Source organism: Triturus cristatus, chromosome 11, assembly GCF_964204655.1.
Source record: "Triturus cristatus chromosome 11, aTriCri1.1, whole genome shotgun sequence".
NCBI lineage: Eukaryota > Metazoa > Chordata > Amphibia > Caudata > Salamandridae > Triturus > Triturus cristatus.
The window spans coordinates 1,020,029,003-1,020,053,125 of record NC_140594.1 but is presented as its reverse complement, the minus strand read 5'-3'; the positions used below and the strand labels follow the sequence as shown (position 1 = coordinate 1,020,053,125).

The window sequence follows — 24,123 nt, the reverse complement described above, 5'->3', positions numbered from 1 at the left end:
TTTTTATCTGATGTTCCCAATTGGGCCCAATACATTCTCCTTTTGGCAAATGCATTAGCAAAAGGTGCACCGGTCCCCGTGTCATTGAAAGGGGAGAGGTGGTCCCAATTTCTAAAAAGGGAACACAGGATGACCCCTCGAATTACAGGCCTATAAGCCTGATTGACGCCCTTCAGAAGGTGTTTAGCAGAGGCTTGTTGCAGAGGATTCTGCATTCGGCAGATGATAATGTCATTTTATCACAGTTTCAGGCGGGCTTTAGGACCAGGACAGGGACAATCGACCAGGTCTTTCGTCTCCAGACCATTTATTGGAAAGAGGTGGTGATCAGCAAAGGCAATCTTTATTTAGCGTTTATTGATTTGATCTAAAGATTGCCTTTGACCTAGTTCCGAGACCACAACTATGGTCAGTGCTCCAAGACCTGGGGATTCCTTTGTACATCCTTGACCTTATCATCAGGCTAAATGAAGACACTTATGCGCAGGTCAGATGGGGGATGCAGGGACAGCTGATGGATTGTATCCCGGTAAACAGGGGAGTACGTCAGGGCTGCTTAATGGTCCCAAACCTATTCTCACTTTATGTAAACAGAGTAGTAAATTATTTGCAAGAAGAACCAGCAGACGCACCAAGTCTGGGGAGGGTTAAGGTGCCGACCCTTTTGTTCGCAGATGACACCCTGTTGGTTTCCAAGACCCCAATGGGGTTACAACACCTTTTGAACAGATTTCAACTTTTCTGCGAAGCAAGAGGGCTGGTGATCAATACAAGTAAAACAAAATATATGGCCTTTAACCCCCCAAAGTCTTTTCGAGGCAGTCTTCTGCTCGACAGGAAACCTCTCGAAAGAGTTTGCATCTTTGATTATCTGGGTATCCATCGCGCAGATAACATGTCTTAGAAAAACCACCTTGCAAAAAAGTTAACAAACCACAAAAAGGTAATGGGATCATTTGGGAAGGAACATCGCCTTTCGCATAGTAGACTGGTTGCGCCAGCTCTTCAGTTCTATGAAGCAAAGGCTGTGACTGCAGCATTGTACGTGGCCGAGTTGTGGGGATTTGAGAAGACCAAAGACCTTTGTAGATCAGAACACAAATTCCTTAGGGAACAAGTGATGCTGCCAAAGTATGCTCCCCTTACTCCCCTTATGCTTGACATGGGCAGGCGTTCCATAGGAAATGTGGCAACCTCTGCTTTTTTGGGTCTGCGACAGGAGGACCGAAGAACTTCTGCCTTATGCAGAAGCCCTATCAGAGGTCATTAGGCTGGACACATGCAGTAAAGTGGGCTGGATTGCCAATGTCAAAAAATTGATGACAGCCACAGGCCTTAGAGCTTATTGGGATAATCAGGAACCACCGAGGAAAGAGGTGCTCAAGGGCTCATATTGGAATTGGGTGGACCAGCAAGAGTTTAGCAACCCTAACTTGGGGAGATTGACCACCGAAAACCATTCTTCACAAGCAGGAAAGACATTTGGAGCCCTTTCTAGACAATATCCAGGTCCCGCAGGATAGGCTCTCGTATATTCATTTTAGGTTCGGCACACTTCCTGTCAACGAAACCATAGCTAAATGGCACTCAAGCAGCTTAACCTCTAAGGAATGTCCATGCTGCAAGGCCCCTAAATAAAGTGTCACCCACGTCATGTTTGCATGCCAAGCATATTCTACTCCCAAGGCCAAGTGGCTGAAACCAGTTTATCGGCAATTGGGATTCCAGGATCATCATGTTGCCTTGCGTATTCTCAGGCCGGACTCAAGACCACTTTTTGTCTGCAGCGTGGCCACGTTTCTAAGCCACGCATGGGTAATTAGAAGGAAGACCTTTAAGCAGAAGCACACAGCAGCATGAGGCTGATGTGTTGTCGACTTTGGGCTCCCAAGATATTACACCAAGGCGTTTTTATGTATCTTACTTTGTTCCCATTTTACTGCCAGTACCTTCCGATTGGGCGTTTGTAAGATAGGCCCATTAGAAACTGGACCATCTAATGGATGTTATGCTGTTATGTTTCATCCTTATTTGAATATTTCAATCATGTCATCTTGTTTCCTATCTGCACTATTGATGGTTTTCCCATGGTGTGCTGATAGCACGTTAGACGAAGACCTAAGTACGGTATTAGTGTGGCCTGGTAGCATGCAATTGTTATAGCACATATAGGATGTTGGAACTATTTTATACTGTTCCATTTACCAAAAATTGTGTTTTTCTTTTTTCCTCATATCTTCTATGACATGAGCGGTCGTATTAGCATTAGTACTAACATTTATACAATTGCAACACTTCCTAGTGGGAGACTAAACGCACCAGAAAGGGGATTTTAGGACAGCCATGCTGATATTATTCATTTTAGCTGTAACTTTTGATTGTTTGATTGTCTTTATCTGGAAATCAACTTTTATTAATGTTATTAGAAATTAATTTCGAGGTTATTTCATTTTTTTATCTAATATTCGAACTTGAAGCTTTGCCTTCTATGCACTTGCACTTTTTTGGGTATGATTGTGGCACATTCAATGTTCTTTGATATGATCTCAGTCTCTCAAAGTTGTACTGTATGCTTTGCACTTTTATGGTCGGAAATGACCGAAATAAAGTTCTAAACGATTTGCATATGGCTTGGTCCAATCTGATGTGGCTTGATATGCAAAATATCGATAGACTGGGATGCGATCCCAAGTAGTTATCAATAGCTGAGATTAATTCAAGCATTCCAGTGATCATTTTGTGTATACTGTTTTTATGTGACTGCATAGCTCATGTTTACTGCAAATCATCCTCAGCAGTGGCGTCGCCAGTGTGTCATCAGCTCTTGTACAAGGAAAGAAACAACCCACCTGGCCACTGTTTTAACTGTGAAAAACAGCAATAATCATGGTCCAGTGCCTCCTCTGGCCTCTGGGCCCTGGTGTCACTGCATCTGCAGCATTAATGAAAACTAAGCCCCGATCTAATATGCATAAAGCACAAACATTGTATATGTTTCCCTCTTTTTCACCTAGAAACAAGTTCAATAAATGTGATTACTAACCCAAAAACACCCGCTCACAGGGGGAGGTGCTGCTGTTTTTGCGGGCATGTCCTGCTGCTGGGGGCATTTTTGTATACCAGTAACTTCCCGACTTTGAGGGTAACATGGGCCCTATCCATTCTGTACCAGCCCGTGCCATTCTGTGCCTAATGGAGGTGAGTCGCCACAGGACCAAGGCTCCTGGGGGACTTCAACTATCAAAATCACCTTTGCCATCGGATGCTACATAAGCGCCTCACAACAACCCCGCTCACAGTGGGATGCGCTGCTATTTTTGCTGCAATTTCCTGCAGCTGGGGGCATTTTTGGATACCGGTAAATTCCCGACTTCGAGGGGAACATGGATCCTTTCTTTTCTGTGCCAGCCTCTGCCTAAAGGGAGTGAGCCACTGCAGGACCACAGCCTCTGGGGACTTCAAAATCCACAATCCCCTTTGCCATCAGACACTACATAAGTGCCTCGCAGCCCTGCTGCAAGGAACATGCATGGGCTGTGCCCGGTCAAAGCCCAGGCCAAGGACAGGCCTGTCTTTACCCGTCATCGGCCGAAAGAGGGTGGACTGGTCTATGTCTCTTGGTTGCCTTCTGAGAAGGTACCAATTCATTTGCTAACATTTCTCATTTTGCATCTTGCAGTGTTTTATCTTTGAAGCCTGGGATCTGGACCTTGCCCACCTGGCTTCAGTGCTTGATATCAGCGATTTATATCTTTTAGCCCGGACAAACTACTGACAACATGGGGAATGGAAAAACAGTAAATTATGGACACGTCCCTACTCCATATGTTAAAGGCACAGTCATCGACTGTATGTTTGAGTGAGCGGTGAGCGTCACAAGTACAGATATTGCACTCATGGAAAGGAGGTTGTCCTTAGGTTCTGGCCATGGGCTTAATAGGGTGTAGGGCTTGGTTTATTAACGTATTCTTATGTGACGTGCACCCCCACATCAGCAGTTGTTGCTTCCAACAGTCCTTCATGTCAAACTTTAGTGACTTCTGATTCTCAGGAATCTCCTTGTCCTCTTCTTCCATGAAGTATTGCCCCTAGCCCTGTGCCCAAAGGAAATCTCAACAAGGCACTTGCACTAAACAGTCTAGCAATATTAACATCAAATTAGAGCAGGCCCCATTACAGGCCCTTCCACTGGAAGAAGAGCTGGGAGCCCGGCATTGTATTTATAGCGTGTCTCCTTCTGGATTGAATGGTATTTCTTGTTTGACTCTAGACAGCTTGGCACTTTTAATGGCGGGTCAATTCGAGCAACTTAGGATATAGCTAGAATCTGAACTCTCCCCTTTCATCTCGGGTCTAGAAACCTTGGAAGCTAGACTAGCATCATCCCTTGGTGTGTTCTTATAAGCATCCCCAGAGCTCACGACAGTAGAGTGGGTCCTATGTGTAGGGCCTCCTACCAGCACCACAGTATGACTTCAGCTCCATTAAATAGTTCTGTTGTATCTAAGGGTTCAGTCGAGATCAGGGAGACTTTGTCTGTGGAACAATTGCATCCTTAAATCTTCAAGCCAAGAGCACAAAGCCACTGTCTGAGACTCACCCACAGGAGTTAGAAGATCTAAAGGAGAGGGGTTGAACGGGTGGACCAACTTGGGAAAGAGTTGCTAGATGGGCATTCAGTTTCTACAACATAGCAAACCTCTCACCAGCACCTTGTCCCTACATAGTGGTGCTCCTGGGCGTCCTTCCCTATGCAGAGAGCAGATCCTACAAGGAGCTGTTCAACAAGATCCTGGGTTGGTTAGTGTGGCACAAGGTATTCTGAACTATCCACACAAAAAAACATTCTAATTGTGCAAAGATGTGCTTGACTAGGTCCAGATATTGCTGATTCCTCGGGTGACTGTGTGAACATGAACTTTAGATTTAATTTCTAGTTTATAAGCTATTTTTTGGATCTTGTAAGTATTCTGCCCAGAGGAGTAACATTACTTTGGTTCCATTAAGATTTTTCTACAAATCAATGTTTCACCATGCCCAGAGAAATAACCATCTTTCGGACCCACCAACTTCCCAATCTAGAATCCTCTTTGGCCCCCAGCATTAGTCTTAGTGGGTACATCTATCGTCAAGCAATCAAGAAGTTCACTTAGGGTTCCCACCGTAGGTCCAGCAGACTCATCACCAATGCCCTCTATTTCCTTATCTTTTCTTACAGCCAACAGAGTTGATGTGTTCTCAAGTATTGCTGACTTCCTATTGAGGCTGACCGATCCTCTGTTTATGATATTAATCAGCCTTCTTCACTCTCTTAAGGACGAATCCAAAAGCCCAAATGCTGATCAAATATTTCCCTTCCCTAGCTGGACCAAAGAGGGTCTGAAATGGAAAAGCAATAACCCAGACTGGCAGGCCTTTATCTGCAAGTATGATATCATAGCTTACAGAAGATGTGGGCCACTACCTCTATTTTTGTGTGAAGGATATGCTTGTTTCTCTAGCCCAGCCACACCTTCCCCTCGTGAAAAAGCCATGTGAGGACTTGTGATTTGGGTCAGTCTAAATCTTGGAGTGGAAGCTAAAGTTATCAACACTGGGTCTCTTGCTTTTCAAATCGTACAGTTACTGGACAGATCTACTCTTTCTTTTTTATGTAATTAATTTTTATAATAATGATTTTATTAATCCTCTATGTGTTCATTACATGCAGTTGTTTAATTTTCTCTCTAAATTGCAAATGAGGGTGGATAAAATGTGCAACCTCCCTACCTGTTATGTGGAAATTTTAATGCTGAGTTGGTTGCCAATCCAAGGTAGGGAGGGTTTTCGTAGAGGGAACTTAGTGGCAACAGGGGAGCCAAATTGAATAGACATTTTTAGCTAACTTAGATGACACCCTTGGAGGGGCGGTGATCACTACCAATCTTTAGAGGACACGGTTGGGTTTCAACTATCAACTGCATGCTTGTCACCAGGAACCTCCTCCAAAGGTTTATTAGAGGGGAGGTTATGCTGTTGTGTATTTCTCACTAATCCATAGGATCTGCACGTATGTGGACCATATAAACGTTGGGTGAGGTGCTGAGACTGATTCCATGCAACCTCGCAGTATATGTTGGCCTAGAGACCAGCTTGCTCACAGTGCCACAGTAAGCCCCCCCAACTGAAGTAGGGAGTAAATGGTTTCTGGCAAGTCCTGCACATGACAACCCTGACCCCTCAGGGATCATGGTACCAGATCTGGAACCCTTTTGCTCAGTCACTTGTGCACTCTGGTTCTCAGAGAAATATACAAAGAGTACACAATGGAACTTTTTCAGTATATTTATTAAACCAATATTATTGTTGTATAGAATACATGTGCCCCGATAGTCAGTGGTCAGAAGCATGTGAAATTGATTGCAAGCACCAAAATAGTAAATAGCCGGTATAGGTCCACCATGTGCTAAAACAGTGTATATATGCAAGCATATAAAACAAGGTAAGAATTGGGCGTACTCCTACTATGCAAACCCTACTATATGTGTGTCTAGAGTGTATATAAGTGTATATGTCTAGAGAAAAAAATCCCTCCACATGATGATCCAACCCCATTACCTGGCGGGACATGAACTGGACAAATGGTATTTCAGTCCATTACAACAGTCTGACCCGGACCATCAAGCAGTTCCTTCTTGAACCATTACCGGCTGAAAAGGGGTACCCACGATGAATTGACGAGCGTTGCTCAGCAGCAAACTGAAAACTCAGGCAGGCACTGCCTTCCATCCCAAGAATACAGACTGAGGTTCAGTTTGAGACATACTTAAGAGAATCGGGTTTAGGAGTGCTCCTGAAGGCGCTTTCCTGCAATGCAATATTTTAGGGTCTGGCTGGATTACACATTTTTTGGCCATATACCATCTAAAGGAGAATGCAGAGGTGCCTAAATCTTTACACACCAGGCTAAACAATTCATAGCAGCTCACTGTAACATTGGCTGAAGTAGAACAGGCTATACGCCAGAGTTCAGGGGGGAAAGATCCAGGACCACATGGGATCCCAATGGATCTTATAAAATGTAAAATAGACTTATGGGGCCCTGTGATTACAAACATTTTTAATTCCTCATCGAACATGCATATCCCAAGCTTTTGGACTCTGTTGTGCCTATCTTTAAAAAGGGAGATCATATGTTCCCCATGCTACACGCCTATCTCCCTTATAGATAGATGTGATAAAATTGTAGGCAGAGTGAACTGAACTGTACCGGCGTCTACAGAGAAGGCTTATATGATGCCAATTTTGTTGGCTACATCCAGTGCATCATAGTCTGGAGCTAGACGTACATATGCCTTCTTTTCATCGTCTGGCCTGATCAGTTTGTTGACCTTGGCACCATCAATATCATAAAGCTTCTTTGCAGCCTGTTTGATCTGGTGCTTGTTAGCCTTGACATCAACAATGAAGACCAGCGTGTTGTTATCCTCAATCTTCTTCATGGTAGACTCCGTGGTAAGCGGGAACTTAATAATTGCATAATGGTCAAGTTTGTTCCTACAAGGAGCACTCTTCCTGGGATAATTCGGTTGCCTCCATAACCTCAAGGTCCTCGGCCTCCTGAAAGTGGGGTCTGTCCTAATTTTCTTCTTTTTGTGACTGTGTACCCCCTTAAGAACAGCCTTTTTAGCTTTCAAAACCTTGGACTTTGCTTCGGTTTTAACAGGGACAGCTTCCTTCTTGGCCTTCGGAGCCATGTTGGGGGGTGAAAAGTGATTTATAGTTGCTTTGCTGTATGGGCACAAGAAAATAACTTTCTTTCTCCTTTTCAATTTGGGTTCCGTCCTGGCCTGAGCATGGTAGAGCGGTGTCTAAATTTGCTTAATGAGCTTAATAGTAAACAAATATGTATTTGTTAAACTCCGCCCTTTATATCTGGCCTTTATGGCCCTTTCTACAGTGATTCACTCTGTGAACAGGTGAAAGATGTGGCCAATGTTGTTGGACCAGGGCTTGGAGTTACCCTGGTGAATTTTTGTCATAGCTTGCATACTGACTTAGCAGCCAAAGTACGCCTGAGTACAAGCGGGGAAATAGCCCCAAAATTATGTTTCAGGCGCGGAGTGTGCCGAGGCTGTGTTCTGGTCTCTTTACTTTTTATTTTTTACATAAATGGTCTCTGTCCCCATTTGACCACTACCCAGGTAGACACTCCCAGAATTGCTGGTACTCATGTGCCCATATTGCTCTATTTGGACGATGCAGTCCTACTGGCAAGAACCCCAAATGCTTTGCGGATGCTTATAAACTGCTTCATCTGCTTTATGAGCAATTTTGACCTCATCACTAATCATGGTAAGTCTCAGATCATATCTTGTTGGCCTGGCAAAATAAATATCTGTAGCTTTCTTATTGAGGGCCAGCCTTTGTGTAGTGTAAGCGATTTTAGCTATCTGGAGCTCATTTTTAACTCTTCAGCTTCCTGACAGTCCCAACTAACTAGTTCCTGCCTTAAGCTCTGTACATCTCCGGGTGCACTTTTTAATTTCCCCAGATCCATGGGGGAAAGAGACCATCTCACCCCTTCTAAATGTGCTCAATGCACAGTGTGTCCCGGTAGCCACAAATGGGGCAGGGATTTGAGGTTCATTCAATAGCTGCCTCTCTAACTTGAGGAAAATCATATATGTCAGAGGTTGTTACATCTTCCTCTAACTGCTTTGAGCTACATTATTCAAGCAGAGCTACACATTCGATATATTGAGGATATGGTGCATTTGGTGACATTGTTGTTGTGGAATTATATCTTTGTTAACCCCACCAGCGAGCCTTTGTAGAGAAATCATTAAGGATTGTCTCAGCCTTGACAAAGGATGCACCATTCTGTGGCTGATTTATATTTCTAAAACATTACTCACACCGGGGTCTGTTTTATTTACTATCCCTTTGAGTAGTAAGGGGAAGATTAATTGCAAGTCAAACAGTTATTTCTTTAGTTTAGTGAAGAAAGAAGGATGCAAACTGAGTTAATGAAAAACACTGTGCCAACCTTCTAAGGGTTTTTTGTCAATGTTGAGCCCCTTTCCTACCTTTCTCTAGACATTACACACTGGGAGAGGTCCCTCCTTTTCCATTATAGAACTGGATTAGTTTGGAGGCTTCTGTTTTTTGGCAGACAAACCAATTTTCTGAGGGATCAGTCTCACCATGGCCCTGCGAAGGTATGGCTGTTTTTGCAGCTATTGCAACACAGGCATTTCCTTAAACCTCTTTTAAACACACTGGGACACCATAAGTGTAGAGATGCCCTGTTCCATCTACAACTGATGAATACCTCCATAATGTATTTAAGGGTGAGTTATTTTCTCAAGGCCACAGTGAGAGCGGGAACATCTATGGAGGGGTTATCACTCTTGTCGTGTTTTTCATTTCAAATGCACTGGTTGTATTTTCCCTTCAATCTAAGTGTATTTTGACATGTATGTATGCTGCTCTTTCCTCTGAGAACTTTATTGGTTTTTTAATCAGGCGTATTATAGTCTCATTTAGGGATTCTTTCTGTACATCCTTTACCCTCACTGTGCAATTTATATTTTTTCTGCGATTTCTGGGAAATTAATTTAGACCATTTTTCCACATTACTACTGTTGTTGCTAAACACAATGGGGCAGATTTATGAGCCCCTTGCGCCACTTTTGCGTCACTTTTCCCATGTTAAAAGTGACGCAAAAGTGGCGCACGGGGCTCATAAATCTGCCCCAATGTACCATGCTCTGTATGGTATTATCCTACTTTTTATCATGCTTGTTTTTATTTTTGCAGGATTTTCCTGTAATTTTAATGGCTTCTCTTTTATCTTTTACGGCCATGATTGGCCACATAAAGATTCTTTGAGTTGAAAAAAAGTATGATTAATGATCCAGTTGTGATGCCAAATGGAGGAATTAGGACCTTCATTGTTACTTTGTCCACCTGCAGCGACATATGGAAAATGGGGCTAGAAGTCTATTTACAATTTTCCGAGTACACCCGATAAAGATTGAAGAAAATCGAGACAGACCTGAAGATTCATCCTGTAGAAATACGAATGAAGGACAGAAACAAAGATTATGGAATTCTTGCTTGCAGGCAACCACCATTAGATTTCTAAAGAACAGTAGCCCCGAAATTGGCCCTAGGATGCTTGTTTCCAGTCCAGGGAGGACCTGGCCTGGCAGCTCGGGCTGGACTGTTCCCATTGGGCACAGGGTTAAGACTGATTTGCATATGGTTGGGTCCAAACTGGAATGGCATGGTGAGCAAATAAACAATGGATTTAGGCCCAGATCTCTGTACTGGGAGAATGTATGACATTGTTCTGCATTCTGTCCATCAATAGTTTGTTTTGCATTTGTCACCCCGAGTGAGACGGGTATGCTCAGACGTGAGTCCTGTGCTCTCCATGCCACTGGAATCAAGCTATCCTGGCTTAAGAGGGGTGTAACCCCGAAACCGGTCCTAGGATGCTTGTTTCCAGTCCAGGGAGGACCAGCTCTGGCAGTTCGGGCTGGACTGTTCCCATACGACACAGGGTCAAGACTGATTTGCGTATGGCTGGGTCCAAACTGGAATGGCATGGTGAGCAAAAAAACGATGGATTTAGGCCCAGATCTCTGTACTGGGGTGAATGTATGACATTGTTCTGCATTCTGTCCATCAATTGTTGTTTTTTCATTTGTCACCCCGAGTGGGACAGGTATGCTCAGACGTGAGTCCCGTGCTCTCCATGCCACTGGAATCAAGCTATCCTGGCTGAAGAGGGGTGAAACCCTGAAACCGGTCCTAGGATGCTTGTTTCCAATCCAGGGAGGACCTTGCCTGGCAGTTCGGGCTGGACTGTTCCCATTGAGCACAGGGTCAAGACTGATTTGCGTATGGCTGGGTCCAAACTGGAATGGCATGGTGAGCAAGAAAACAATGGATTTAGGCCCAGATCTCTGTACTGGGGAGAATGTATGACATTGTTCTGCATTCTGTCCATCAATAGTTCTTTTTGCATCATGATATTGATGGCGGTGCCTTCAAGGCACCGCCACCATATCATGCCCCAGCTCCGCCCGTACAGCAATAGTAACCGTTACAGAAAAGCAGCAGACGGACTGTCCGTCCGATGCGGTACCTCCCGCCATGGTAATATGATATTAATCCATTTTTAATTTAGAACATGCGACCCTCAGTGGGTAGAATGTTTTAATATCCTTTGCCTAAGGCTGTACCAAGTGTTAAAGATTCTCTCCCTCGTAGCTAGCCCAAGCCTGCAAATGGGGTCTATAAACAGCCATCAAGGTCTTTAACATCAGGTAAAGCTCTCAGAAACCAAGCTATAAGGCTATATTACAAGTGGTACTCCCTAATAAAGTGAAGAAATGACTGGAAATTAGAAATGCCACATATCTTTCCTGCGGTATTGCCCCATTCGCTCCAAGACTTGAACAGCAATATTACTGATGATTTCAGCCATAGTGTCAAAGGGAAGTGCGCCGAACCTGCAGGCTTATCTCAGCAGTTGTAAATCCCAATGGCACTGGCATTCCCGTTACTGAGCCCATCAGGATTAACAAGGAACTCACCGTGAGATGGATTTACTGTAACAGCATTATATGTTATTAATAATTTTTCAATTTACATTCTTTCTGCAGGTAAAATGTGTAGTTATAATTAGGAGCTAGTTACCATGGGGTACTGAAGTTCTGCTTAGCTAATAGGTTTGGCTCCTTTTGTCAAATGTTCATGTACTTTTTCAAAAAAAGTTCATTTTATCCTTCTCACCTCCTTCCTGGATAGCTTTGGAGTGATCAATCAAGCAAGGGCCAAAACACAATTTCCCATGCAATTTCCATTAGGATTTTTCAACAGTGCTCCAGCTAAAATACCTGAACAGAATTGCACTATATTTGACAGTAAGCTAGATCGTTAGGTAGAAAGTGAGCTCTTGTGATTTGGTGGGAATTCATTCAGCAGTTTTCAGAAATTAGGGTTCAAAGTGTATAGATATCTGGACAGTTAGGTCTGCGGAAGACCAGCACAAGTCCTGCAGGTACACAACATCAAATAATAGAGCGATCCGATGGGTAGATGGGGCTTTTTTACCTGTTGGCTATGTTGTTCCCCCTCATGCCTTGATTGTCTAGCAGTAACATAAAGAAAAATGTTGCCCCTGTGATTACAGGACATGGGGACTTGGTCCCCATATCCTGAAAAAGAAAAATAAGAATCATGGGGCAGGCTTGTGAAACTGGAAACTCATGAACATTGTGGGGGGTCAGGCCAAATTTAGTTTCTCACTTCTGTGATCCCAAGAGACTCAAAAAGGATTTAAAAGAAATAAATGGGGTAGGGGGTCCATTGTTGCTTGGCCAGGCCATGCATGGTGGAGGTTGGCCATCCCCAAGGGAATGGGTGTGGGTCCATAATCTGCTCAGGGAGTTCAGCCTCACACACCCCTCTCCTTTCTTAAAGATGTTGAGGCCCTGGAGAGAGGGTCATCAGGCCGTGGGCAGTTTTGGGAAGGGGGCCATACGCACACAGATGTTTTTCAATTCCGGCTATCATTTTTGTTTTTTTGCCCTTGTTCCAGTGGGAGTTGAGCAGGAATGCAGAGGTTATTTTTCTGGGACCACTTACTTATATGTTTAAAAAAAAAACATTTTCAAAACAGAGGACTAAGTTCCCGAGTCCTGCAATTGTGACATTTTTGTGCATGTTGTTGCCAATCAGGGGGCTCACTTCCGCTGGAGCTTCACCCCCTTCAGTACCGAGAAGGTCTAAGGGAAAAAAGGTCCCCTCAGCCAATCACAATGCTATATATTAGGGGGCAGATTTACAATCCCCTTGCGCCTCATTTACGCCGCCGTTGCGTCACTTTTGTGACGCAGCGGCGGCGCAAATCCTGCGACATGGTGCGGGGTACTTACAACGTGACGCATCTGGGAGATGCGTCACGTTGTAAAGCCCTGCGCCACATGTAGGCGTTCCTGCGCAGGGGGGGTGTTCCGGCGCAGGAACGCCTCCTAAAAGTGGATGAGTGAAATCTATAAGATTTCACTCAGTCACTTTTAGGCCCATGCTGCGTCAAAACCCTGTGCCTGCCTGAAGCAGGCGTAAGGATTGACGCAGCATTAACAAGATAGGGCCCCCCAGAGCATTGCTGGAGCTGCGTCGAGCTTGCGACGCAACTCCAGCAATGCGCCACTTTTACGGCACAGATGCGTCATGCATCTGTGCCGTTTTTTGCCCCATGGTGTGCCGCATTGTAAATGTGGCGCATCCATGGTGGCGGAGCTGTGGCCCACAATAACTGGCGCATCCCTGCTGATATGCAGGGATGCGCCAGTTATTGTAAATATGCCCCTTGTACTCTAATTTCTACAAAACTACTGAAAAGATTTACACCAAATCTCAAAAGCACGCTTTGTGGATCGACATTTAGCCTCCTACTAAATTAAGGGCCTAATTTCTGCCCTACACTGACTCGGTCCTGGGATTGACCAAACCCGGTCGGCGGTCCCGACCCGCCCATTACAATGTGACTGAATACTGTTCGGTCGCATGCTCCCTGTTGTCAATTGGAGCTTTTTATACGGCCATAAACCAGCCATACCACAAGCTCTCACTGAGAAAAGGGAGATAAAATTCATCCCTGCACCCCGTGGTCGGCACCAAAATGTGCCTGCCACAAGGTGCAGGGATCAACAGGGGGCACCTATCAGCCTCCAAATAGAGGGCGTGTACCAGAGAAGGCCCTGATGGGGGCCCCCAAACATGCTTTTCAACATGGTTTTCTACAATGTAATGTGGGGGGCTACGCCCCCCTGATGGGCCTCCTGCTGCCCTGGGGAACACCGGCTCCCCAGAGCAAAATTGAAGAAGGAACGGTGCAATGTGACCCCCCCTCCTGTAGCCCTAGTTGTCCCTGAGGACTGCAACTCCCAGAGCCAGGTCCTGCTACGTCCCGCGGTGCATACCCTCAGGACATAGCAGTTTGCTATGGCTTGGCTATGGCTTGGTAGGAGCACTACTGCTCTTGCCAAGCTATAGCAAATGCTGCAAATTAGCAGTTCCCTCTGTGTCAAAGCAATGCTGGCTCCAGTAGGTGGCAGGGACCATGGGGGCCTTGGCTCCCCCTGCAATCCCAGTGGAGAGTGGGTGCCCTGGAGGCACCCACTTCCAATGTCTAGGCCCCAGGAATGGGTCCCCAGTGCTAAATTCGGTTCCCCCATCTGTACATGGTTAGGCCACAGCGTTGGGGGTCACCAGGGTCGAAATCGGCGCGCGGAGAGGGGCCATGCATGGCTCTACCTTCCATATTACTGCTAAGTTGGTCCCCAGGTGATGGGGTCCCCAGGGTAGAAATCAGCCCAGGGAGGAGGCAGCGAAGCTCCCCAGCCTTAAATTAAAATAATTAAAATATAAAAAGGCTGGGCCCTCCAGGATGGGTCCCTGGGGCCACAATCGGCCCAGGAGGGGGGCCACAAGGTCCCCTTCCTCATTCAAGTAATGACTGGCCCCGGGTATGGGATCCTCAGGAGAATTTAGCCCAGAGAAGGGGAGCCATCTGGCCTCCCATCTAGAGTAAATTAAAAAAGTTTTTAAAAATCTGGTCGCAGGAGGCTCATCCCCTTTCTCTACCACTCTGCCAACGCGCCTCCTGGTGCACTGCTGCTTAGGGGATAAAGTCCCTTTTGCTGAGAGGTCTTCTGATGCCATGCCCCTTTCTCCAGCACACTGGAAACGGACCTCCTGATATTGTACTGGTTGGGGGATGAAGTCCCCTTGGCTCCAGAGGGTTCTCGTGGGTCAACAAGCCTTCCTGTTACTTCCAGTAAATCCCACACTGTGGGATTGCTGAGAGGTTTTCAGAGGCCATGCTCCATTTGCCTTCTACTCTGCAAATGTGCCTCCTGATGCACTACCGCTGGGGGAATGAAGTCCCCTTGGCTGCTGAGGGTTTTTGTGTGCTGACTACCCCTTCTTTTACCTCCAGTAAGTCTCACACAGTGGGATCTCTGAGAGGCTGTCGTAGGCCATGCCCCCTTTCTCCACCACTGTGCAAACATACCACTTGGTGCACTGCTGGTTAGGGGGGATGAAGTACCCTTGGCACCAAATGGTTCTTGGGGGCCAACTACCCCTTTGCCTCCAGTAAGTTCCACAGAGCATGATTAGTGTGAGAACTTCAGAGACTACGCCGCCTTTCTTCATCACTCTGCAAATTAGCCTCCTGGTGCAACAATGGTTGGGGGATGATGTCCTTTTGGAAACTAAGGGACCTTGGGGGCCAAGAAGCCCTCCTGTTACCTCCAGTGGGTCCCTTACAGCGGGATTCCTGAGAGCTGGTCGGAAGTCCCACCCATTTTCTCCACCACTATGTAAACGGGACCACCAGTTAAAAAAAATGAGCAATTGACTCAAAAAACTAAAGGTTGCATGGACATTATAGTTAAGGACTAGATTTAAAAAAAACTTAGAAATGCACTGGAAAAAACAAAGGTTTCAGGGATGTTCTAGTTAGGAAATAGAATTAGAAAAACCTTAAAAATTCACTGAAAAAAAAGGTTACAGGGACATTACATAAAGGTTCTGATTGTCCTCATACAAAACTAATGAAATTCAGCAGGTATAGTTACCTGAGCTAACTATAGCTTACTCCCCCTCAATGCACTGCCTATGACAACACATAATACATCACTCATGACATGGTCAGTGACATCACTGATGTCAACACTGATAACATCTCAAATCACATCATCCACAGAACCATCCAAACACTGACTGACACTGTCATACAGCCTCTTGTATGCCGACTCACATACCAATACCAGTACTCACTTACCTAGTCACTCAACCATGGAGGCACTCACATACCCACTCACTCACTCACACAGCCACTCACGTAACCATTCTCTCAACATACAGCTACTCATACAGCTAGTTGCTCAACCATACAGCCACTCACATAGCCACACACTCACCCATACAGCTACTCACACACCCACGTACTTACCTACAGAGTCACTCAAACACCCACTCACTCACCCATACAGCCTTACAAAACAGCCACTCATATACCCACACAACCACTTAAATACTTATTCACACATCCATGCAAGAACTCACACATCCGCTCACTCACCCAAATTGAACCGCCGTGAGGCATTACTCATTGTTAAATTCAATACAGCCATAGACGGCCTAAATGAACTTTCTGAAATGTATAAACTATAAGTCCAGTCCCCTGGTCACAGTAGCAGTTGCTGTGGTTCTCTGAGATCACGTGTCACTTCCAACTAAGTCTGTCTACCTCAAATGGGAGCCGGGCAGGACCTGACCGCACTAAAGGCAAGTCTATTAAGATCGCTATTCGAGGATTTTCTAGTGCCACCCCTCTCCTTTAACGATCTTTGCGTGGCGCATATGGACCACTGTTTCTCATACTAGTGAGCACACACACTGTGGTGTTACCTTCAGTAAATCTATACTTGGGCACCTTTTATTTGGGCAACCCCATGGCACCATGTTTGTTTCAATAAAGTTGAAACACGACTCTTAACACTTGTAAGAATACGCTTTCCCATGAGGCCAGTCAGCGGAGTATTTCTTCCTCTGTGACGTCACACCCGGAAGTCCTAGCCATTTAAGCATTTGCCCGTACTCAGGCTTCACCCAAGATTGATTCTGGTCGTACATGACAAATTGCGTGTAACGAACGAGGTAAGAAGTATTCCATACCCTCAGACCTTGATTCAAGTTATATGTACATCCCGCGGTCTGTCACTATTTTTCAATGCGCCCCCCTCACTCTCTCTTTTTCTGCCGTAGGTTTTGGCTCAAACCACGAAGCCTACCTCTCCAAACAAGACAATTTTCCTAATCGTTCAAAAGGTATGTTCACGAAACTAGCCTAACAATAGTTGATATTCTCCTGTTGGTCATCTTTTAATAGCTGCTTCAACTTGCCCTTTCAGGTCATTCCGTTCAAAACCCATTCAACTTTGGCATGTGGGTTTCCCACTCAGCAAGTAAGTTGCACTAAATATTAATCCTGCCCCTTCTAACTATTGCCTGTTTGTTCTATTTGACATACTGGCTACGTTTTGACATTTCTTTTCCGTTATTGTCATTTATTTGTGTTTTGCAGAAACCGTTTGATTCATGTGTTGATTCATAAGGCGAAATCGGCTGATTTTGTCCTAAATAGGTAAGCTAGGCATTTTGTAGAACGTAGCACACTGGCACAATTGAATGGAGAGCCTTTTTTAGCTCTTTTATGGATAAATACATACCCCCCTATAAATTCTTTATTTGTTTATTGTTTTTTAGAGATTGGTCCTGAAGAGAACCTCACCTGAAAATCTATGGGGTTCGAAACGCGTCGACCAGTATCTATGTTTTGTTTCCCGTCTTGTTTTTCTCTGGCTGTGTAACAAGAGGAATGTATTTATAGGTTTAAGTAAACACTGTTACCTGTGATTTTCCTTCAATTAGTCAATCATGGCCTTTTTTGTTTTGTAAAAAATGTAACAAGACTGTGATGTTTATATGTTCTATGTTTTTTGTTGTCTATGCAAGTGAGTGATTTGTCTTTAATGTTGTTCAGCATTCGTGCTTTTTACGCTTTGAGTCTTGTACGGCTCTTTAAGTCAAATTGTGTGTTGTTGGTTTTTGGTATAAAATATACATTTGTTGAAATATATGCGATTTTGTTCAAATAAAATAACAATTTTTGGAAAATATCACATATATGTATTCAAATTGATTTCGAAGGGAAGCCATGTTTTGATGTTGGTCGTGCATGTTCCCCTTTGAGGTACTAATATAAGTATCAGTATTGACCCTCTTGTTGTTGTTTATTCATTCACCCATACAGCCATTCACACAGACTCTCACTCTCTAATACAGCCACTCAAACACTAACCCCCTTAACCAAACACCCACTGGAACAGCCACTCACTCACCCATACAGCCACATACACACCCACTCACTCACCCATACAGTTACTACACACCCATATACCCACCCATAGAGCCACCCACAACACAACTCACTTACCCCTAAAGCCACTGACATACCCTCTTACTCACTAAACAGCCACTCACACAGCAACTCACTCACCCACACAGCTACTCACACACCTTCTTGTACACCCAGGCCCACAAGGATGCATAAAGTCACATAGCCACTCACATAATATATGTTAAAAAGCAGTATCACTCAGTAGTAGTGCACCTAGTATAGTAATTTACCTTTTGTAGTAGATTAGTATGTTTAAAAATCATAAATTGTTAGAAAATACTTTCACTCACTGGATGATGTTCACTCCAAGCTAGCCAGAAAAGTACCTGGGAGGATGGTACACTTAACTAAATCAGATTAAAGATATAGATGGATCTGTGTCACACCCTTGAAGTATTAATATTTTGCAAATACATATAAGCAGTATGTTTATGTTAATTCATTTTACACATATATTTTAAATGTAAAATACAAAAATATATGCTACAAGAAAATTAACTTGATTTTGAATTAAATGTTTATTTAGTGACATATATTTAATGAAATTAAAACAATTTTTCTTAAGCTTAATGTGAAAATACATTTTCACCAACAGAATAATATGTTTTATTATAGAATAACATTTACTAGAAGTCCTTTCTAGAATTTATTAAAAAAGAATTTTGTTTTATTTTCATAACATTTATTGTTATGTTAATTACTAAATTCAAAATAGGATACAATGGTGTTTTGTAATTAAAAAATATTTCTGTACTATTTCTAAATTTAACATGTTTTCCCATCGATTTTATTTGTATTTTCTACCTCCTTTATTTTCTATGGTAAGGTAAGGTTTTGCAGTATCAGTGGTTGGCCATCTGTGGTGCTGCAAATAATTATGGGGCATATCAACAACAACCGGCGATAATTATCGGTAAGCGCACTTAGCGCTAGGATAATTATCGCCGGCTAGCGTGGATTTTTAGTGCTGAGATAGCGTGCTATTAGCAACGCTTATCTCAATAGCGATAAAAATCCTCACGCTAAGTGGCTAACGTGAGATTATCGCTGGAAACCCAGCGATAATCTCTCGTTAGATTGTTGATAGGGACAGACAAACTTAGCCATGATATCCTCCTTCCATAGGATATCATGGCTAAGTCAGAAAAATACCAGACGTAAAAAAAGCAGCGTTAACCGAGGTTAGCGCTGCTTTTTTGTCTCTAACAGGGTTAGCGATATTCTTGATAATAGGAGAAATGTCGCTTAGCGGCATTTCTCCGATTATTTTACTCTGGAACGCCTCCTTTGCATCTCATTAGAGATGCAAGGGGAAGCGTAGAGTAAAAGGGTGCTAACATGCCAATTTGCATGTTAGCACCCTGTTGTTGATAGGGTGCTAGTTTTATCTCTGCTTTTTTGGCTTTTAAAGCCAAAAAAGCAGAGATAAAGCCCTTGTTGATATGCCCCATTGTTTGTTTTGTAGTAGTGACTTACACCAAGATTTAAAGATGAAGCCAAAAGAAGTAAAAGTTTATTTAATCAAAAGTGTAAGTTACCTAAGTTATTCATGGATATAGATGGAGATCGCTTCATCGAGACAGAGCTATCCCTATAGGAAAGTGTATTTTAGGTGTATTGTTCTTGGAAAAAAACTTCAAATGGTTTTGTGAAATAAGAACGTAAATTTATTCCAAATATCTTTTACCTAATACCAATAAATTAAAATGATTCAGCTAATTATCTCAGGAAAACAAAAGTGAATTTAATAATACTTCACATATTCACTGTAAAATGCTGACATATGGGTTTTAAACCACTGTATCGTTGGCAATGCAAGCAGACAAACTTATATATTAACTGACCAGAGCAAAAATTAACATGAGAAAATCACTTTTTCCTGCTTCGCTGATTACATGACAACTACTTTACACAGGGAAACAACTAGAAGAAAACTGAGTTAAACACTAGTGATGGTTCAGCAAATGCAAAATAAAACAATGCACACCACATTGTATGCCCTTGACATACTTTGCTTTTGTAGAGAGCCATTTATTATGTTTTTGTGAATCTGGAAGGCAACATAGTCCAGCTTGGGCTCACTGGAGACGCTGTGCCCCATAGGCGATGACACTGAGAATAGTAATTCCAGAATAGTCTCAGCACCACCATTATTTAATGATTGATTAGGCTCTTTGTTATATGATAAAACTGTATCTGCACTGCGGAACCGAGGTGTTTGAGTGCCAAAGCGGATGGTTCAGAGGTCGCAGACACAGGTGACAAACTCCCACCAGGGAAGTGAGTGCTTACTGTATTCTGTGTATTATGTTTGATGTGTTTTTTAAAAGCAAGGAGTGGCAGAAAAGCTTCTGATTAATTTCCAGGGAGCACGTTTAAAAACAGAGAAATAATACTTGGCTTTGTGTTGTGATTATCTTGGAAACTATTGCTCACATCAAACAACATGTCTTTCTTAAGTGAAGAAGAGAAGCTAGCTGCAGCCAGGTAATGTTGGACAACATTACCACAGTATCAGGCACCAACACAGATTCCACTGTACTATTAAAAATGAGTCTCACTACTAAACAAAAGTTGTAGAAGGCAGATGGCAGAAAAATGGGAGGCAAAATCATTTGGAAAATATATTGGAATGAAATGCAATACGTGGAGGTCTGCAAATATTCACAATCCCAAATTTTGGAAGACCAAATCCAAAAAATGACTTAAGAATGTGTGGTCAGCAAAAATCATTCTCATTTATTTGGATGCAAAGCTTAATCAAATATCCCATTCTGTACAGAAAAGAAATATTCCAAATGCTTAAATTACTAAGGGACTGATTACGATGTGGTTAGGAAAGCATTCCCACCAAGGGCCTGAGTACGATGCGGTATGGAAGGCCTGCTAACGGGATTTGCTCCTTCCGAATTGGATCTGGAACATGTCTTCCCGACCGAGGGCCGGATTACGATGGGGTTAAGAACATAGTCTCTCATAGATGTCAATGGGAGTCCAACCAAATCGCATCTGGAAGGATCCGGATGGATCATGCTTGGTCAGTGAGACTCTCCTGATCCGAGTCGTTCGGAAACCATTTTTGAACCGATTTGATTTGATTAACTGCATCATAATCAGGCTCTAAGTGCCTGATTAAGAGTTTGGTGGTCCACAGATCACTATGCCGTTGGTGGCAGTCCGGCCACAGTGAGCTTGGCAATCTGACCACCATATTATGAGTTGGTTGGATTAGCTTCCTGAAGACTGCAGCTTAACTGCCGCCACTGCCACCCCATTCTCAATGTGGGGGTGGCCATGGCCGGACTGGGAACCCAAAGCAGCCCTGGTAATTTTGATGGACTAGCCCCCCGGGGAGGGGATAGCACGGGGAGAGTTGCAAGTGTAAAGCAATGCTACTTTGGTTACTGGTGGGTGGATATTGCAGTAAGGCTGCAACACTGGTAACAAAAATGGCACCCACAGCTGCAAAACTGACCCCACCCTTTCAGCCTCCTGGGAGATTACCTGATGCCCACTAAAGTCAGTCCATTCCTGACAGTAGCAGAGCAGACCAATGGGAGGCTCGGATTGCCAGTGAAACTGCTCGCCCATTTATAAGTTGCCTCACATCCAGCGTGGCAGGCAACAACCACTACTGAGAGGAGGGAAAAGGAGGGATATCAGGCTAAAACTCACCTCCACACATCCTGTGCCGCCATGGAGCAGATACTACCCATCCTGCTGCTGCTGTACCTGCTTGAACGCATCCAAAACAGACATCGTTGTGGAGAAAATTCACAGTAAGTCACACAACTACCTGTTGCCATAGACTCCCCTGCAAAACGATTCCTCGCCATGGAACAGGGTAGGGAGGTGGGGTACCCAGGTATTTCACACGTATTCAGGGACCCTGGCTAGTATTGTTTCATAGCGATCATCCTAAACAAAGCTGTAGGATGCACTCCTGTGCCCAAACATTTGTACTGCACAGGCATACCATTCACAAATGGACATGTGTCAGCATTTAATTTAAAGTGAGAGTGATATCTAAATTAATCTCTGTTCCAAAACACCACCTCCTCCACAATAGCACACCTGTCAATGTCTGTCACACAAAACTGTAGCCCACTCTCACTTCTCTGCCATGTCACCACAGATCTTCACTAGTCGTGCACCTTACCATTTCTAGAGGCTTGTTAAAGAGGCATTAGGCTGACAACTACCAAGAGGCCTTGGGAGTCTAACTCTGAACAAAATGTAACACTCCTTCTGCCCTTTCTCACCGATTTGCCTTGGCACCACTGACCTACACTTGCCATTTTCTTGTCTTGTTGACGTGACATTAAACTGAGTACAACTACCAAGAGGCCTTGGAATTCTAACTCATGACCATGATGAGCGAACAGACGCGATTACAATGCACACATCCCTGCTCCAGTTGAGTTCAAAGAAACATCATTATACATGTGTGGTTAAAGTCAAACACACCTTCTCAGCTGTAACTCTGTAGTCAACTCTCATGCATTTCCCACATCAAAAGTCAATGTCAGTCAATGGGATGACATAAAAGCAGTGGGTGAAACCTTTTAAGGGCACAATGGAAACACACTCTGCAAGATAGCCATGCTGCTATAGTGGGAACCCTGAAAGCCTGGGTCAGTGGGCCACAGTTCATTTTAGCACATGATTGACAAACCCCTTTTGCAATAGACCTGGGAACTGAACTATATCAGGGACAACTAATAGAATAACCAAGTGCAAGGCCTGTGTAGGTAATGTGTACGTGAAACATATGAAAGCAAACACTGCCCTCACAGCATCTACAACACATCCAGAGGAAGTAACTGAAAAGTACACCCTGCAAAATGGACACATTCATGTAAAACTACACAAAGGTATCACAAATTTACACCCTCATGTGTGGATACACAAATATCTTATTTTGACACACCAAACACATACCCAACCTACATCATAGGGAGAAGGGTGCCCTAAATGATGTTGACTGTGGTCAAGTTTAAATACTTACCAAATGGAAAACCACACAATGCAATGTCACCCCAGTTGGTTTTCATCTCACATATCCATTCAATAAACATGTCCCCTCACCCACTGTAATTCCAGAACAGGCACAAATGTCAGACCACACCCACCACTTTGAATATATCACCATTTTGGATGAAACTTGCACAGCTGTAGTGACACGTAATTAAGGAAGCCATAACAGCCAATAGAATGCAAGGTAATAGCAGGAATAATTTGTCATCAAATTGTATCAACTTTTATTCAGATAGATAATAACGAAGACCAATGGCCAGTCCAAATGTTCCATATGGCCCAGCACAATGCTGTACTACTCCACTTGCCTAAATAGACACTGCCAGGGAAACCTTCCTAGGAAGGGGTATCTAGTGGGCAGGCCAGGCACTTCAAAGATGTAACTAAGGAGGTCTGGGATCACTATTGGGAGGGTTTTGACTCAACTATGAGGGGGGCAGTGGCTGGGGCAGAAGAAAGGCCAAGGGAAAACTGAGAGATTTTGATGGGAGCTTGGCGAGGTGGGATGACAAGGGTTGGGATTCGGGAGGTAGAGGGATTGTGAGTGTCCATCATGTGTGTGCCTGTTGTTGGTCCTGGTGTGTGTGGGTTTGATGTCTGTTGTGCCTGGGCTGTGTCTGTTGCAGCGGGCTCTGTGGGTATTTGTGAGGTGGGGCTGGTGAAGGTGGTGAAGGTCTGATCAGTGCATGCATTTCTGTACTTTCTGCTGCATTTGGGGGTGTGCAGCATGTGGATGTAGGTGTGGGTGTGTGATTATGTTTGTGTTTCCTGGGGACATGTGTGGGTGAAGGGATTTGGAATGGGTAAGGAGCAGGAGGAGGGGTGAAAGATTGGGGTGGGTAGAAGGCTGCCATCAGTGAGGAGGCCAACGCCTGAAATGTTATCTGTAAGCCAGACATACTAATGTGAATGCCTTCCAGGTAGTCTAACATCTGGGCCAGCTGACTGGACTGCGCCTGGTTAGCATTCAGCAGAGCATCCTGACTTACAGGGATCTGTCTCAGGAGGTCAATAGCTCATTCACTTAGGGCATCTGGGGCCCCAGGGGCAGTGGA

At 44.1% G+C, this 24,123-nt stretch overlaps 1 pseudogene; it reads right to left on the bottom strand.

Annotated features, from left to right (window-relative positions):
* Positions 1-7,244: 7,244 nt before the first annotated feature.
* On the bottom strand, positions 7,245-7,736 carry LOC146785848 (large ribosomal subunit protein uL23 pseudogene; annotated as a pseudogene).
* Positions 7,737-24,123: the final 16,387 nt, after the last annotated feature.